The 15,593-nt window shown below is 51.4% G+C and overlaps 1 protein-coding gene across 7 annotated transcripts in view; it reads left to right on the forward strand.

The window, feature by feature from the left end:
• Positions 1 to 15,593, forward strand: part of HIVEP3 (HIVEP zinc finger 3) — a 454,163-nt gene that overhangs the window by 281,402 nt on the left and 157,168 nt on the right. The window lies entirely within an intron of this gene.

The following is a 15,593-nucleotide window of genomic DNA, read 5'->3' on the forward strand; positions in this document are numbered from 1 at the left end:
ACCGAGGATATTTATCTGTTGACAGTTGACTGTCTCCCTAATAGAATTTAAGCCCCAAGAAGGCAGGAATTTTGTTTGATTCAATGCCTAGAACAGTGCCTGACACATAAGAGATCCCAGTATATATTTGTTGAAGCGGGAGAAAAGGCAAGGACCAGGCTTCCTGGGGCTGGCCTGGCCCAGAAACTTCTACCCAGGTTCCGGTCTCCCAGATGCTGAGCCACTTGGAACTGCTCTCTGCCTCCGTGCTGACCCCACCTGAACTCCCTGAGGCCCAAACACTGTCCCAGACACACTTGGGACACCTCCCTCATAGGGAAAGAAGCCCAGAAGTGCATCCTGCCCTTGCAAGGGGAGACAGGAAGGCTGAGGTATGGCGGGGGGCTAGTGTCTTCTGTTGAAATAAGAGTCGTTGTTGAGTGAACGTACCCATTCTCCATGACGTGCTTCTGGAGGTCTCGTGTCTCTTGCTAACACTCAGACAACTGGAGAACGAGGGTCCCATGTCTGAGAGGCAGGGAGAGGAGCTAGGCTGTTCGATGTCTGACCCAGCTTGGCTTCCTAAAACTGCTTTGTTCACATCTCCCACTCCCTTGACCCCTCCTGGCTCCCCACAGGTCTTCACTGCCCCCAAGAGCTGCAGCCCTTCAACCTGGAGCTCATGGCTCTCTGTGACCAAGCCCTGCCTCTCTTCCAGGAGGCCCTCCCTGACCACAGCCACCCATGAGATGTCTCTCTCACTGGGCCCCTCAGCTCTCCAGGACTTGCCCACTTCAGGAGGGAAATCGATAGGTAGCAACTCTAAACATGGTGGGTACCTCCTGCCTATGGGAGGCCCTGACAAAGATTGGGAGAACGCTAGGGTTGGGCAGTACCATCTGTCCATCCTGGCTTGATCCCATGAGGTCATGGATGTGGATATACCTTATAACCTATAAAAGCTTGTTCTGCGTTAGCCCAGGTTCCTTTATCAGGTCTGGACTCTTACACCAGCATCCCCATGGGCCTCCCTCCGCTCGGCTAGCTTCCCCACAGAGGTCTTTCTGAAACACAGATCTGGTCATTTCTCTTCCCCAGCAAGCCTTTCTTGCAGGTACTGGCCCAGGGAGCCTGTCCGCTGCCCTCAGACCCTCCTTGTGCTCTCCCTCCTCCCGGCCGTGGCTCTAATCATTCCTTCTGCCTGGAACGGCCCCAGCCAGGTGTGATTCCTTACTTATTTGTTCAGAAATGTCATCCTCTTAGAATTTCACCTCCTTAGAGAAGGCTTCCCAGACTACCTCCACCCGCTGTCCCTCCTCCCACCCAAGTTCCCCAGGTGCTTCTGTGGCCTTCGGGGTTGGCTCAACACAGGGAAACACTAAGGCAAAGATTTCTCCTGACGGATTGTGCTACCTCTGGAGGACATTCTGTGGGCCAAGCCTGGCGCCCTATACCCGTCAGCTCATCAAAGCCAAGCCACATGCCTTAAAAAAATTCATTGTCTTTTCTACTTGTGATCAGACCAAGGCCCAGAGAGGCTAAGGGCCTTGCTTGAGGTCACACAGCAATATGTGGCCAAGTTGGGCTAGGGTCCCCTGTTGAGCTGATTTCACAGCTTTCCTCCACATGGCTTGACTGTGACAAAGGTAAAGATAACAATCTTTTCCCGAAACTCTACTGCTGGTGAACTGCCCTGGGGTTTCTCTTCATTCGTTTTGCCATCCAGTTCTGTGTCTCCCAGGAGCACCTCCATCCCAGCCCCGACAAGCAGCTGGCTGGTGTGCAAGGGGCCGCAGTCCCTGTCTGCCTTCTTCTTGTCCCTCATGAGGCCTGCTGTCTGGGACCCTGGCTCCGGACCAAGGTCAGACCTGGTGCTTCACTCTAGGACCCCTCAGAGAGCCGGGGCCGCCCTGTGCCTGTGTCTGCCCCAAGCCACCTCTCAGCCCTGACATCCAGGCTGGAGATCGATGAATCTGCCTCCTGTTCTTCTCTCCCCACCATCTGTGTTCCTTGGTGGTCCCCGGGGAGTCTGCCAGGCTGGCTGCGAGCTCCCAGGTCGGGGAGAAGAAGTTATTTTGGGGCCATCTGTTTGAGAGGTGCCTCTGGCTGGGGTTCCACAGTGGGGTGGGGGGAAGCGGCCCAGGCAGTGGGGGGGCTCTCCAGAGTGGATAGCAATCCGGGAAAGGGAGCCACCTTTATCTTTAGGCTCGGGGCCAGGATGTGCCAGCCCTCCCCCTACTTGGGCAGACCGGTGAGATCCCAGGCCTGGCTACATCTTGGATATGTCCCTGGGGCAGATGGTGCCAGAGGGAGTGGGGAAGACAGTCTGAACCTCACCCCCCCACACTTCTTTTAAAACACATACACACACCCTTAAAATTGGGTTGCCAATGACAACCTGGGATAGCATCTTTTTATATTATTCTTAGCCCCTCTGTTGCCTTAGCAACGGAACAATGCTTTTAAATATAGCAGTTAATTTTTTCAGCTCCAGCAACAAAGTTCTGGTGCTGTCCAGAAGGCCAATGGCTGGTTTCTCTCCTGGGGCACAGCCCTGCAAACTCATCTGGCCACGTGTCAGCCCTAGCGTGGGAGCTGGACTGGGCATCCTGACGCTGGCAGGGACCTTCTATATTCCCCGACCTGGCTACCCTCCAGAGTCAAGCTGCCGCAGAAAGAACCTGGGTTCTGGGATCCGTGGACCTGGGTCTCTTCCCTTACCCCTCCACCTTTGCTAAAACCCTTGCTTTTCCTCTCTGAGACACTGTTTCTGAACCAGGTGATGGGGTGGCAGCTAAAAGTGTCTGTGTGTGTGTGTGTGTGTGTGTGTGTGTGTGTGTGTGTGTGTGCCTTCACAGACTGCAGTGGGGCTTGAAGGAGTTGAAGGAGGCAGAAGGGGCACATGGGGGAACATTGCACAAATGCATCTGTGCCTCTGCCCCTCCCCCCTCCTCCCTGACCTCTCTCCCTTCTTCCTTACCTCCCTCTCTCTTTCACATTTTTCTCAACCCCTCCTCCCCACTGCCTTGAATTATTGATGTTAAATTCCCAGCCAGTAACATCAGAGGGTTAAAATCCATAACCAGCCTTCCTCTGGCCTCCCCTCGGATCGCCCTCCCTCCCTGGGCTGGTGAGCTCATCAGAGTCATTAATCATACATCAGGGTTTGAGAACCCAGGCCCCTGTGGTCCCACCACTGAGCAGCCCCGGGGAAGGAGGCTGCCCAGGCAGGATGTCTTCTGGAAGGGCTGGGCCGGAGCAGAGCAGACCCCTTGAGTGGGAGCTTATCTGGGAAGGGCTGCTGACAACGTGGGAGGGGCTCCATTGGGAGTGCTCCCTGGCGCTCCTCTCAGCTCCCGCACCCTCCTTCGGCCCTCCCGCACTTCTCCCTAGACCCTCCCCTGGCTGGCTCACCACCCACTCTCTGCATTCCCGTGCTCAGCATGGCGGGTCTTCAAGCACAGACAGAAAGTTTCTAACTGCTCAGAAGCAGTCCAAACATGGTATGGCTGCTCAGCAGGTAGTGAGTTCCCAGTCATTGGCCAGTTCAACGAGAGGAGAACACCGAGGGGCAGGACACTGTGCAAATGATTTTAAACCAGGTGACAGATTGACTATTCTGGTCTCAACCTATGATTCTTTCACGGAAACAATCATATCAAAATCACCATATAATTTTGCAGAACCTTAGGCACTGGTTATTATCCTCATTTACCAAAAAAAAAAAAAAAAAAAAAGTTAACTTGTCCAGGGTCATTAGTCTCTTAAAGAAGCCCACAGTTCTGCCTGCCCCCTTTTTCTTCAGGCTCTGCTTTCCCGGCCGGCCGCAGTAAGGGGGCCATTAATGGAGCGGTGGCCAGGCAGGCGGCTGCTGGGAGGTACAAGGGGCCCAGGCGGCTCCCTGGGGGCAGGCCATCTGTTGAGGGCCCAGTGGCAGACACGGCAAGAGGACACGAGTGTCCTCAGAGCCGTGGGAGCCCAGAGGAGGGTGCGAGCCTCTGGGCTGCCTGCCAGGCATGGCCGGAGGAAGTCCAGAGGAAGGCGCAAGGAGAGAGGGTGCTCACAGACATGAGTGGCCATCCCACACGTCACTGTCTAAACTTCCTCGCCCAGCTCTGTGAGAGCAGTGCCAGCCCCAGCCCTGACAGGTGCTCCACTGAACATGTCCAGGTCACACAGCTCAGAAGTGGCGGGACCACATGTATCTGACACGAGAGCACCACTGATTTCCACAGGAGGTGGCAGAGGGGAGGCACCCGCCTGCTGTGCGTGCCTAGCCAGGGCTCTGGCTGGCGGTGTCCAGCGCCCAAGGCTGGTGTGGACCACTGCTGAGTTGCAGGACCTGGCTTGGGCCCCCACCCAGCAGAGAGGCCTGGTGCCTTCCCCCTGGGAAAGAAGCGGGGAAGGTGGTGGCAGTGGGGGTGGGGGAGGGTGGTGGGGCAGAGGGGCTGTCCAGCTGGGCAGGCAATCACCTTCAGCCTGTGAGACAGGAGACCAGGGGCAGTTCCTGACTCTGTTGCTGGTGCTCTGTGACCCCCAAGGCAGGTCACCTTTGGGGCCTTGGTTCTCCTCTTTACTCAAAGCTAGAACATTCGTCATACTGCCGACCGCATGTGCTAATGTTCATTTGCCATCGTTAGCATCAAGCAGACTATCTACATAAAGCATCACTCAAAGACAGGTACCCGCTCTCCCCCTCTGCTGCTGTATTTGTCTTCACAGCATTAGATGCCCTACTGTTCTGTCCCGTAGCGCTTCTTTTATCTGTGACCACCCCTCTCCGCCATGACACTGGAAACGCTGCAAAGGCTGGAACTGGAATTTACTGGGGGCTGTGTCTATGGCACCTGAACAGTGCCTGGCGCATACAAGCACAGAGCGCATGAATGAATGCATGCGTGGACTCAAGACCCATGTGATTAGTGTGGCATGCCTTTGTGCTCCCGCAGCCCCGTCCCTGCCTCCTGGCAGTTGTCTCCAGGCACGTGATTGCATGTGTGCCCTCTGTGTCCCCACATACTGCAAAATCCCTGAGGCCGAGCATGGAAGAAGGTGCTTGAAGAGCATTTGTCACAGCCACGAATCAAAGTGCTTGCCACCCTAAGCCTCAGTTTCCCCCCTTATACACTGTGAGTGTGGTCACCCTTGAGGCTTTTTAAGCACCCTCCCTGTGTGCCATTCTGGGCTCTGTCACCTGTTGGCTGGCCTTTCTGCACCTGTCCCTTGGTGGGTTTGCTGCCCCAGTGCTTGTCCTGACTCTCCAGGGTTGGTCACTGCCCAGAGCCTGCCTTCCCCTGGATGAGCAATTAAACCCTCAGAATAGTCCATTGTTTAGAATCAGGTGCCTGGACCCTGTATTTATCTCCAGCATGCTGAGTGTGCTCGAGTCCCTGCCAGCCACGTACGTGGTGGGCATCGTTGGGATGGCTCAGGCTTCTCGGCCCCGAGAGGCCATCTCTCTGGATATGGTGCAGGAGGCAACCAGCCGCCACGGGAGTGGGAGCCAAACGAGGGAAAGGCATGGAAGGGAACCAGTCTTCACTGAGCCCCAGGCACAGGACATGGGTGTTGTCCTTGTGAGGGCCACACAAGATTAGTGTCATTAGCCCCATGTCACAGCCTGGGGGTTGGAGACCGAAGAGGCCCCCTTTCACCTGGAATTGCCTCAAGTTTGTAGATTTATAAGGGACAGAGCTGGGATCTGAACACAGGACTGTCAAACTTTCTCAGCTTCCCCTGGATGGTGGGTGTGATAGCCGGCTGCCACGTTTGCAAATAACGAGCTTGATTTCCGGCTTCTTCTTGTCCTCCCTCCCCACCCCCACCTGTTCTTCCAGGGCTGTTCAATCTCCATCCTCCTTGAAGGACGTGGGAGAAGCTTGGAGAGATTCCAGAGTAGGGGCAGAGGGGAGTTGAACGGACCATGCCCCCAGAGCAGAGTGGGTCTACCAGACCAGCCCAGAGGGTGGCAGTGGGAGGAATCCAGTCCAGGCCAGACAACCAGCTGACGTAGGATTTAAGGGGACGTTCTGGCACTGCCACTTATTAGCCTGGTGACCTTTGGCGAGCTGGCCTTGAGCTCCCTTATCTGTAAAATGGGAGCAATGATAGTCACTGTGTGACGTAGCCCTCTTTCGGGATTTGATCAAGGAATTCATGCAAAATTCTCACCCAGCAGGAAGCACTTGCCTCATTGGCCACTGTCATATCCCCACCGTGCGGCCCAGTCACAGCGCTGGGGGCTGGGGCGTGGGGTGTGGAGTTACAGCTGGGCACGGAACCAGGACTGAGCAATAAGGCGGGTCCCGGGCCTTGGGAATGGGATAGTGACACAGTTTCCAGAAACAGGCACAATATTAGAGCAGGCCAGTCCGAGCCAGGGGTTCTGTAGATGATTATGATGATTATAAGGGGAAGAAGGGTTGGTTCGAGAACACGTGGTAGGATTGAGCTTGCAGGGGACCCAGCTGTTGGAACAGGAGACACAAGGGAAGGGCGAGCCAGACCCTCACTGTAGGCTTAAGATTAGCACCATTTCATGTGACTCAGAAACATTCATTTACAATTTTTCATGTTCATCCTGTTGAAGCTGAACCCGGGAATGTCAGAGCCGGTGTGATCTTAGAGATGGGGATGACTGCCCCGGGCCAGAGCTGGGTAAGAGCATGCCCCTGCTCTTTTCCGTGCCTCTGTTTCCCTTTTGATCCCATGAGAGTGGTAACTTCGATGACCATTTAGGATCTTTCCAGCTCCGAAAGTGACCCCTAGGGATTATTTCTGGGGCTTGTTCAGTGTCAGGAAAAGGGATATGGGCACGCTGAACAGGCAGTTTGGAGGTGTGAATGTAGCAGGAGGAAACTGATCCCCTTGGCTGATGCACAAGGATGGGATGGAGGGAGGGGGCGTTGGTCTAGCTGCTGTCCTGTTAGTCTCAGACAGGGCTGTCTCTCTGAGACACTGGGGTCACTTGCACACCACGGGACTGAAGTCTGCTGGTAATCTTGCTGGGGCTCTTCCAACTCCTGATGGAGATTGCTTCCTGACCTAAGCCTGCTAGCCCCTGGCTGCCTCGCTCAGCTCTGGACACCGTCCCTCCAATACATCTGCCCACCATCTGAGCCACTGTGGTCAGAAGCTCATCTGGGCCTGGGCCTGGGCCTGGGCCCTGGAATTGGCCTGGTTGCCTTGAATTGTACATCTGGCATTCCCATGGCTGGTGCCCATCAATGGGGGTGGTGGGGGAGGGGAGGGGCTGCCTGCCAAGCGGCATCTTCCCTTAAGCCCTGCTGTGTTGGTGACTCTGCAGAACTGAGTTTGCCTCTTTCTGGCTGTTTCTCTGCCTTCGACTCCGAATCTCTACAAGGGTCAGAGCTGTGCGTGAACTCCAGGCCCTGAGACCCTGAGTGGCTGTTACCATTTCACCCAGACATCACTTTGGGCTAAATTCTGTTTCCCGGGACCCTCAAGCTGCTGGCTGGGTTCTTGCCTTAAACAAATTCCTCGGCCATTCTTCGAGCTGTAGAGATTGCCGCTGCGAGGAGCTGCCTGTGTCCCACCGGTGAAGGGCCCTGCTTGGCCCCATGGGGTGGGTGCCCCAACCTCTGGATGTTCCCGTCTCCGGGTTCCTTCCTGCCACTGGTCCTTGATGCTGCGGTCCCCATGTGCTATTGGGGCACACGTTCCCAGTTCTGCAACTCTGGCTGGGTATTAGGATGCTTTGGGCATGTAACAGAAAAATAACAAGTGGGCTAAACAACAAGGATTTATTAACTCAGGAAGCTTGTAGATAGAGGCAGTTCCAAGCTGAATAACCTGGCAGTCCAGTAAGGTCAAGGGTATGCGTATTTTCCCACTTCCGCCCGTCTGCATCCTCACCACTGAATCTGCATCATCTCACCCAGGGTCATAGGACAATTCCAGGGGCCATTTGCAGACATGGGGGTGGATGTGCAGAAGAGGAGCATCTTCCCCCAAATCTCTCTCTCTCTCTCTTTTTTTTTTTTTTTTTTTTTTTTTTTAGCAAGGAACCACTTCCCCAGAAATGCTGAGAAAGACTTGCCTTAGCTGTAAAATGGGAGTCATAGGTCCCACTAGCGAGAATTCAGTCACGTGTCCATGCCCGAACCAGTCACTTGAAAGCGGAATCCAGGGGCACCTGGGTGGCTCAATCATTAAGCGTCTGCCTTTGACTCAGGTCATGATCCCAGGGTCCTGGGACTGAGCTCTGCATCGAGCTCCCTGCTCAGTGGGAAGCCTGAGCAGGGAGCCCAATGCTCCCTCTCTTACTCCCACTGCTTGTGTTCCCTCTCTCAATGTGTCTCTTTCTGTCAAATAAATAAATAAAATCTTAAAAAAAAAAGAAAGTGGAATCCAACCACTGCATTGGACTAATCATGGTCCCCCGCCCAGGCCTGGGGAACAGCTGGCCCCAATAAAAGCAGGCCTCCAGCAACAGAGAAGAAATGAGGGTAATAGATATTGGGTAGTTCCCACTATTTAACTTGAACTTTTCCTGTTTGCATTTGGTGCCATTTTGACTTCTTCCCCTTTGTACCCATTAGGGTTCTTTGGTGTAAGCAATGCAAGCTGACTTTTAAAACAACATCAGCAAAAGGATTGAAGTCAGAAGGAACTCCAAGAACTGATGGGAAGCCTAGGGGACTAGGCTCAGAAAGGAGCCAGGGCTCCTCTGGGGAGCAAAAAACCCATAAACTAATTGGTGGCAATCAATTTAAAACAACATAACAATTTAAAACAACATAAGCAAAAGGATTGAAGTCAGAAGAAACTCCAAGAACTGATGGGAAGGCTAGGGGACTAGGGGACTAGGCTCAGAAAGGAGCCAGGGCTCCTCTGGGGAGCAAAAAACCCATAAACTAATTGGTGGCAATCTTGCTATGGCCAACAGAAGATTCCAGGATCTGAAAGAGAGCATTCAAGTACCTAGCTTAGTCTCGTGCCCGCCCCTGGGCTACAAGGGAGCTTTGGTTTACTGTCTCCCAAGACCAGGACCCCGGATGAAATCGGGGTGCTATTACAGAAGCAGGGAGAAGGGATGCAGAGTGGCCAATACCCAGCAAGTGTCCACCACAGGACTCACGATGCCTGGCCCAAAGACACAACAGAGATGGTGTGGCACATGTCCCTCATGTGGATAGGGACAGCTGCTTGGAGGAGAAGACCCTTGACCACAGGTCCTCACAGAGGTGGTCTCCCTGTGGTATTACCCTGACAGGTAGACCATCCTGTCAAATCCTTCTAGAGGCTTCCTGAGCCACTCACCTGGGTCACGGCCCCTCCTGGCTTCTCCCAGCTCTTCTAGAAATTCTATCAGTGCGTCTTCTATTCACCAATGACAGGAAACTGTCAGGACAGGAAACTAGTGACAGCCCCAGAACATTCCCGAGTCTTTCTTTAAGACTGCACGAATAGAAGATCAAGTCGTAGTCTTACCATCCTCTTGGCATGGTGGGTTTCAGGCTTGCCAGGTCTATCGCTGCAAATAGCAAAACCGTGACCGAGCTCCTGCTGTGGGATAGATCGGGCACTAAGCACTTGGCATGCACTATCTCGTTTAACCCACAGATGGCTGTCATTTTCCTTTTCCACAGATGGAGGAAACTGAGGCTTGGAAAGAATCAACGACTTTCCCTTGGGCACAGCCAATCAGTAACATAGCAGGATTCAAATCTGATCCAGAACCCTTGTTTCAGTCACTTCCCTGTACTGCTCCACACCCCATGGCTAGCAGGCCTCTTTTCTTCCTGCTTGGACTAGGAATGGAATGGGACTTTAGTTTACACGTTTGTCCCTGCCAGAGACCCTCTTCACCTTGGGCTTCAGCCTACCACCTGTCAGAGGCTTTGGACTATGCTGGAACTGCTATTGGAGAGGTCAAACCTTTCCTTACCTCACCCAGGGCCGTGGAAGATCGCGGAAGCACAATCATGAGTTCCACTTTTTAACCTTCACGATGAAACCTTATTTTTGCCCTCATTGTTTTCTCTAGAGGACACGGCTCTGTCTTCTGTAGGAGTACAGCATCCTTTCTGCAGCCCTTGTCAGTGCCCTCAACCTGGCAAAAGACCAGGGACTGTACCGGTCCCCAGGGGGGTGGGTCCAAAGGAACAGTTTGCCAGCTGGGCTCCAAAAAGCCCCAGAGGGTCAGCAGAACCCCACTCAGGGACAGCAACTCCCAGAGCACCCCATCTTTCTCTGTTTCTCATCCTGGTCCTCAATGTAAGTTTTATTCTTTAAGACTCTCTGCCAAGAATGCATGGGTCCATTGGAGGCGTGGATGCTTTTCTTCCAGAAGTTTTCACTTCTGGAAAACTCCTGATGAAAGGATGGATGAAAACTCCTATCACTATGGCCCCCAGGACAGTTGCCTCTATAGAACCATAGCTTAGTCTTCTCTCTTGGGCATCATTTGGGGGGCCAAGAACCAGGAATAGCCATGGAGGCAGGAAATAGTTAAGCATATTTATTAAAAAACAGAGAAAGTTGTCCCTGGTTTTGCTTGGTTCTCTTGAATCCTGGTCACCAAGCCCTCTCAGATATCTAGTCCAAGAGAGCCTGACCTTCCTTGTTCCCTGGCACTGTCCTACGACCGACAATAGTATCCCCCTTATTTTACTCTTTGCTTGGCTACTAGGATGCCCAGAGCTAAGATAGACAACCGGGCAGCTCTCTTTTTAAAACATGTGTATTGTTTCATTATACAATATTTGCGTATTTATTAAGAATCAGAAAATAAAAACAAGTACAAGAATGCAAAAAAATGTACTCATGTGGGGCGCCTGGGTGGCTCAGTGGGTTAAAGCCTCTGCCTTCAGCTCAGGTCATGATCCCAGTGTCCTGGGATCAAGCCCCGCATCAGGCTCTCTGCTCCGCGGAGAGCCTGCTTCCTCCTCTCTCTTTGCCTGCCTCTCTGCCTACTTGTGATCTCTGTCTGTCAAATAAATAAATAAAATCTTAAAAAAAAAATGTACTCATGTTTCTACTTTAAAAAAAAAACACGTTAATATTTTCATCTATTTCTTTTCATTTTTTTATGCTTTCTGTTCTGTTTATGTACAGTTTCATGTGATTTTGTTTGCAAGGTTTTTTTCTTTTTACATAAATGGAATCATCCAGTCTATGAAGCTGTGTAGCTTGCTTTTCTCCGCCTCACATCACCTTCTTAAAGGATGCGTAATATTCCACCAAGGGGATCAGAGGTCAGCCAACTTGTCTGTAAGGGGCCAGAGAGTGAATATTTTAGGGCTTTGAACCATACTATTTTTGTCCCCATTGTTGCATTCTGCTGCTATAGCACAAAGGCAGCCATAGATGTCATGTACATGAGTGGGTGTGGTCGTGTTCCAATAAAACTTTATTTATAAAACAGTCTGTCAGTGGATTTGCCTGCGGGCTATAGTGTGCAACCCCCCCCCCCCCGCCCCGTGATATAGATGTACTCTTGTTTTCATAGACCTGTTAGCCATTTTCACATGTTAGCACTTAGATTTGCTTCCAGTATCATAAATGAGGCTACGTGGAGTTCGCATAGAATTTTTTTCCTTAGACTATATTCCTGAAGACGGGGATGACTCTGCCCCAAAGTATGGATGCCTGTGAGGCAGAGCTCTTGGCAAAAGCTGTGAAATTGCTTTCCAGAACACTCTGCCAACTTCCACTACCAGCAGTGATGTGAAAGCACCCATTTTCCTAAAGCCCGTGTGCACCGGGCATTGTCCCTCGAGACACTACCTTCCACCCTGCCCTGTCCGTTCAGAAACGGACTCTGCTTTTGTCTGATATTTGAGCCTTAGTTGATGCTTTGATTCTTGAATCTTCCTCATGTTCTGTTTTTGGAAGTGGGCAGGATATAAGCAACCAGAGGGGCACCCAGGGAGCCCCAGAGTCCTGAAGGTCCAGGGTGGGGGGCACTGGCTGCTGGGGCTGACAGCTGCCCTTCTGTCCCAGGTGAGGGACTTCCAGAGCCCGTGAGCCAGGTGGGAGTTGGGAGAGAGAGGAGCAACACGGTAGGAAGGGAAGAGAGTGGCTTTGCGGGTCCGACGAATCGGGATCCCATCAGGTTCCATGTCTGTGAGTGTGGGCAGGTTCTGTGCCTCTGATTGGCTCATGTTGTCCTCTGTAAAGGGAACCAGACAGCCAAGTGCCCAGGAGGCTCCTGCAGACTCCACCTGATCCTTAATAGCAGAACCTCGCATAGGGCCTGGCACAGAGGAAGGGCTGCATGTGTCTCAGTTAAGTGGAATTCACTTGAATGTTAGGGTTCACAGCCAAACAGCCCCAGCTTTGTTCCTTGTTAGTTGCGCGGTCCTGGGCAATGCACCTCCCTCCCGGGGCCTCTGCCTGCTTGGCTGCAGGATGGGTTTCATGAATGAGGATATTGACGTCGTGTGCACCGATGAGGAAACTGAGCTGTGGGGTGGCTCGTCTGCTCAGGGTCACACAGTGGCTGCACAGAGAGACCAGGGCACCCTCCCACAGGCTGCCGGGAGTGTGAACGAGATGAGGAACGGAAAGTCTCTGACTCAGTGAATGTTTGTTCCTTTCCAGAAGCAGGACATACTGCCAGCCTCAGGTCTTGGCTGTCGAAACCGAGCACCGGGGTATGCAGCCCCCGTGGGAACGGGGACTGCCTTGGAGGCAGCTGTACGCCTGCTGCGAGTTGCTGGCACTACTGCTTAGGAGGGAATCTCTGGGGAGGGGGAGGGGGTCCTCTGGAGACCACCCTCCCCAGGGGGCTGCTTCCCAAGCACCTGTCTCGCCTCCATGGGGCCCGTCTGCTCTGGGGCCAAGTAGAGAATGCGCCTTTTCACAGCAGCTTTTTGGCCTCGAGAGTGGAGCCCAGGCTGCTCTGACAAGCCCTGCCCCTGGAAGAGGCATCCAAAGCCCACATGAGGGAGAGTGTTCTGGAAGCAACACCTGGCATGGGTCGGTCCAGAAGATGAGCTTCGTCACAGTCAGCTGTGGTCGACCTTGTCAGGCTCATTATCGCTGTCACTAGGGATTGGAGCCAGGTACAGGAGGCTTTACCTCCTCCAGATGACATTTCATCCACCCAGCATCCCTTGAGGATAGGTGTGAGTATGCCCATTTTATAGATAAGGAAACTGGGGCATAGGCTCGTAACCGGTGAGTGACAGAGTGACAAGTGGGGACTTGAATCGTCTGACCCGAGGGCCCATGTTCTTAATCACCACTCATATTTACTACCTTTCACAGGGCATAAAACCTCTTGGAAAAGTAGAAGGGCCTTTGAGTCTTAGAATAACCGATCTCTTTCCTACTGGATTTGGCTGTGACCCAGGAACTGGGGGACCCTAGATTCCTTGGGACCAGAGCCCCGGCTCCTTTTTGGACATGCTTATCCACACTTGACCTCTTTCTAGGGAGTATTTCGTCCATTCAGTGATCCAATAAATTTTTTTTTTTTTTTTGGATCTTCCATGTGCCAGGCCTTGCTCTAGGTACAGAGATGCATTGTACATAATAATTAGAACTAACCCTTACTGTGTACAAATACACTCTACACACTGTACCTGGATTAGCTCATTTAATACTCACAACAACCCCATAGATAGCTCTTATCCTTTCTTCGTAGATGAAGAAATTGAAGCACAGAGAGGTTAAGTAATTTGTCCAACATCCCACAGCTAATGAATGTCAGAGCCAAGATTTGAACCAAGGCAGTCTGGGGTCAGCATCAAAACATGTAACTGCTCCCATATTGTTGTGACTCTCGTACTTCCTGCCTCGAAAAAAATCAGAGGCATTCTTTTCTAACTGGAGTGTTCAAGTAGCACTAAAATAATTTCATTCAGTTTTGTTTGTTGAGAAGTGAACTGGCAGTGAGAAAAAATGATCCTGGTTGTGTGAAGTGCTTGACATCCAAGGGCCAGTGGAGAGAAGTCAAGGTCATGAAAGGGGCCTTGTCCCACTCCCCACCATGGCCTTGACTGCTATGTGCCCTTTGGCAAGTCTCATCACCTCTCTGAGCTTCCATTTCTTTATTGTTAGTACCTATTCTACCTGCCCCCAAGCACTTTTGTGAAGACTAGATGACATGGCAAATGGAAACAAGATTTCACAACAGAAAAAAAAAAAGTGGGGGGGGGAGCACTGGGCAAGAATTTGTTATTGGACCAGAATGAAAATTTGGTCAGTTTGATGAATGAATGAATGAACAAATGGATGGATGGATAGATGAATGAATGTTTCTAGCAGGCCTCCAGATTGGCTTGGGTAACCAATGGCTCTTTTCAGGAGATATTTTGAAAATGTTCAGGATCCCATCGGGCCTCTCTCCTTGGCTATGTCCCAGGTTCCTGTCCCTTGAGTTCTTTTGCATCTGATTTTTTGGTGAGCCTCTGAGACTGTTTTAGCAAACATTTTTTAATAGCTGTTGGGAGATAAGCCCTGTACTAGAGTCTCTGGGGAGACCAAAATGAATCTGGAAGGGTCTCTGTCCTCAGGCACTCACAGGCTAGGAAGAGAAATGATAATACGATTAACTGCCACTACTAATCACTGCCACAAACAATGATGACCAGCAATTATCAAGCATTTATCACTTACTAGATATTGTGTTGAGTATTTATATATGTTATTTCATTTAATCATGACAACAGTTTCATGAATTTACTAAAACTACTGCCCCATTTTACAGGTAAAGAAAATGAGTCAGTAACTTACTCAAGTTCACACAAATCTGAAGTTATAGAGCTGGACATGAACCTGAGAAAGATGGGAATAATAGTAATTCTATTATAAGATAGAAACTACTGTGTAACCTATTAAAGGGGAAAGGACAAGTCTCTTAGGGCTCCGAAAGAGAAGGAAGAAGGGTGATGGTGTTGGTGGTGATGGTGATAATGACGATGGTGCTGCTGCTTTGGATGGTAACAATGACATTTATGGTGATGATGAAGGTGACGGTGATGGTGCCGGTGCTGTTGATGGTAATGGTGATGATAGTTATGATGATGGTGGTGTTGTTGGTGATGGTGCTGTTGATGGTAATGATGGTATTTATGATAATGGTGGCAGTGGTGGTGATGGTGATGGTGCCCCTGCTGCTGTTGATGTTAGTGGTGGTGATATTTATGATGATGGTGGTGGTGGTCGTGATGGGAATCATGGGGACGAGAATGATGGTGATGATGATGATAGTCCTCTGGTACCCAGTTGTTGAACTTCTGCTTTGTGCCAGGCCTTGACCTGATTACTTTCTACTATTTCATTTTATCCTCATAACAACTTCCCAACATCAGGACCATCATCTCTGTTTTTCTCACGAGGACCCCGAGCTGGAGAAAGGCTCAGTGGGCTGCCCAAGGGCAGATATCCACTCTGAACTGTCCTGGAGCTTAGGCATGCCTCACTGCAGAGCCACCATGCTCCCCTGTGTACCAGGGTCCCTAACTCGTGGGCCATGGGCCCAGTCATCTCAGAGATGCTCTGTAAATATCTATTAAATGAATATTGACTGAATGGATTCTGAAGAGGCCAACATCTTTAGTCCAGAAAGCATAAATATCATGTCTCAAATGAGTATGTGTAACCACTATTTAAATATACGTGGTAGTGCTGTGATTACTGAA

This window comes from Mustela erminea, chromosome 10 (genome assembly GCF_009829155.1).
Source record: "Mustela erminea isolate mMusErm1 chromosome 10, mMusErm1.Pri, whole genome shotgun sequence".
NCBI lineage: Eukaryota > Metazoa > Chordata > Mammalia > Carnivora > Mustelidae > Mustela > Mustela erminea.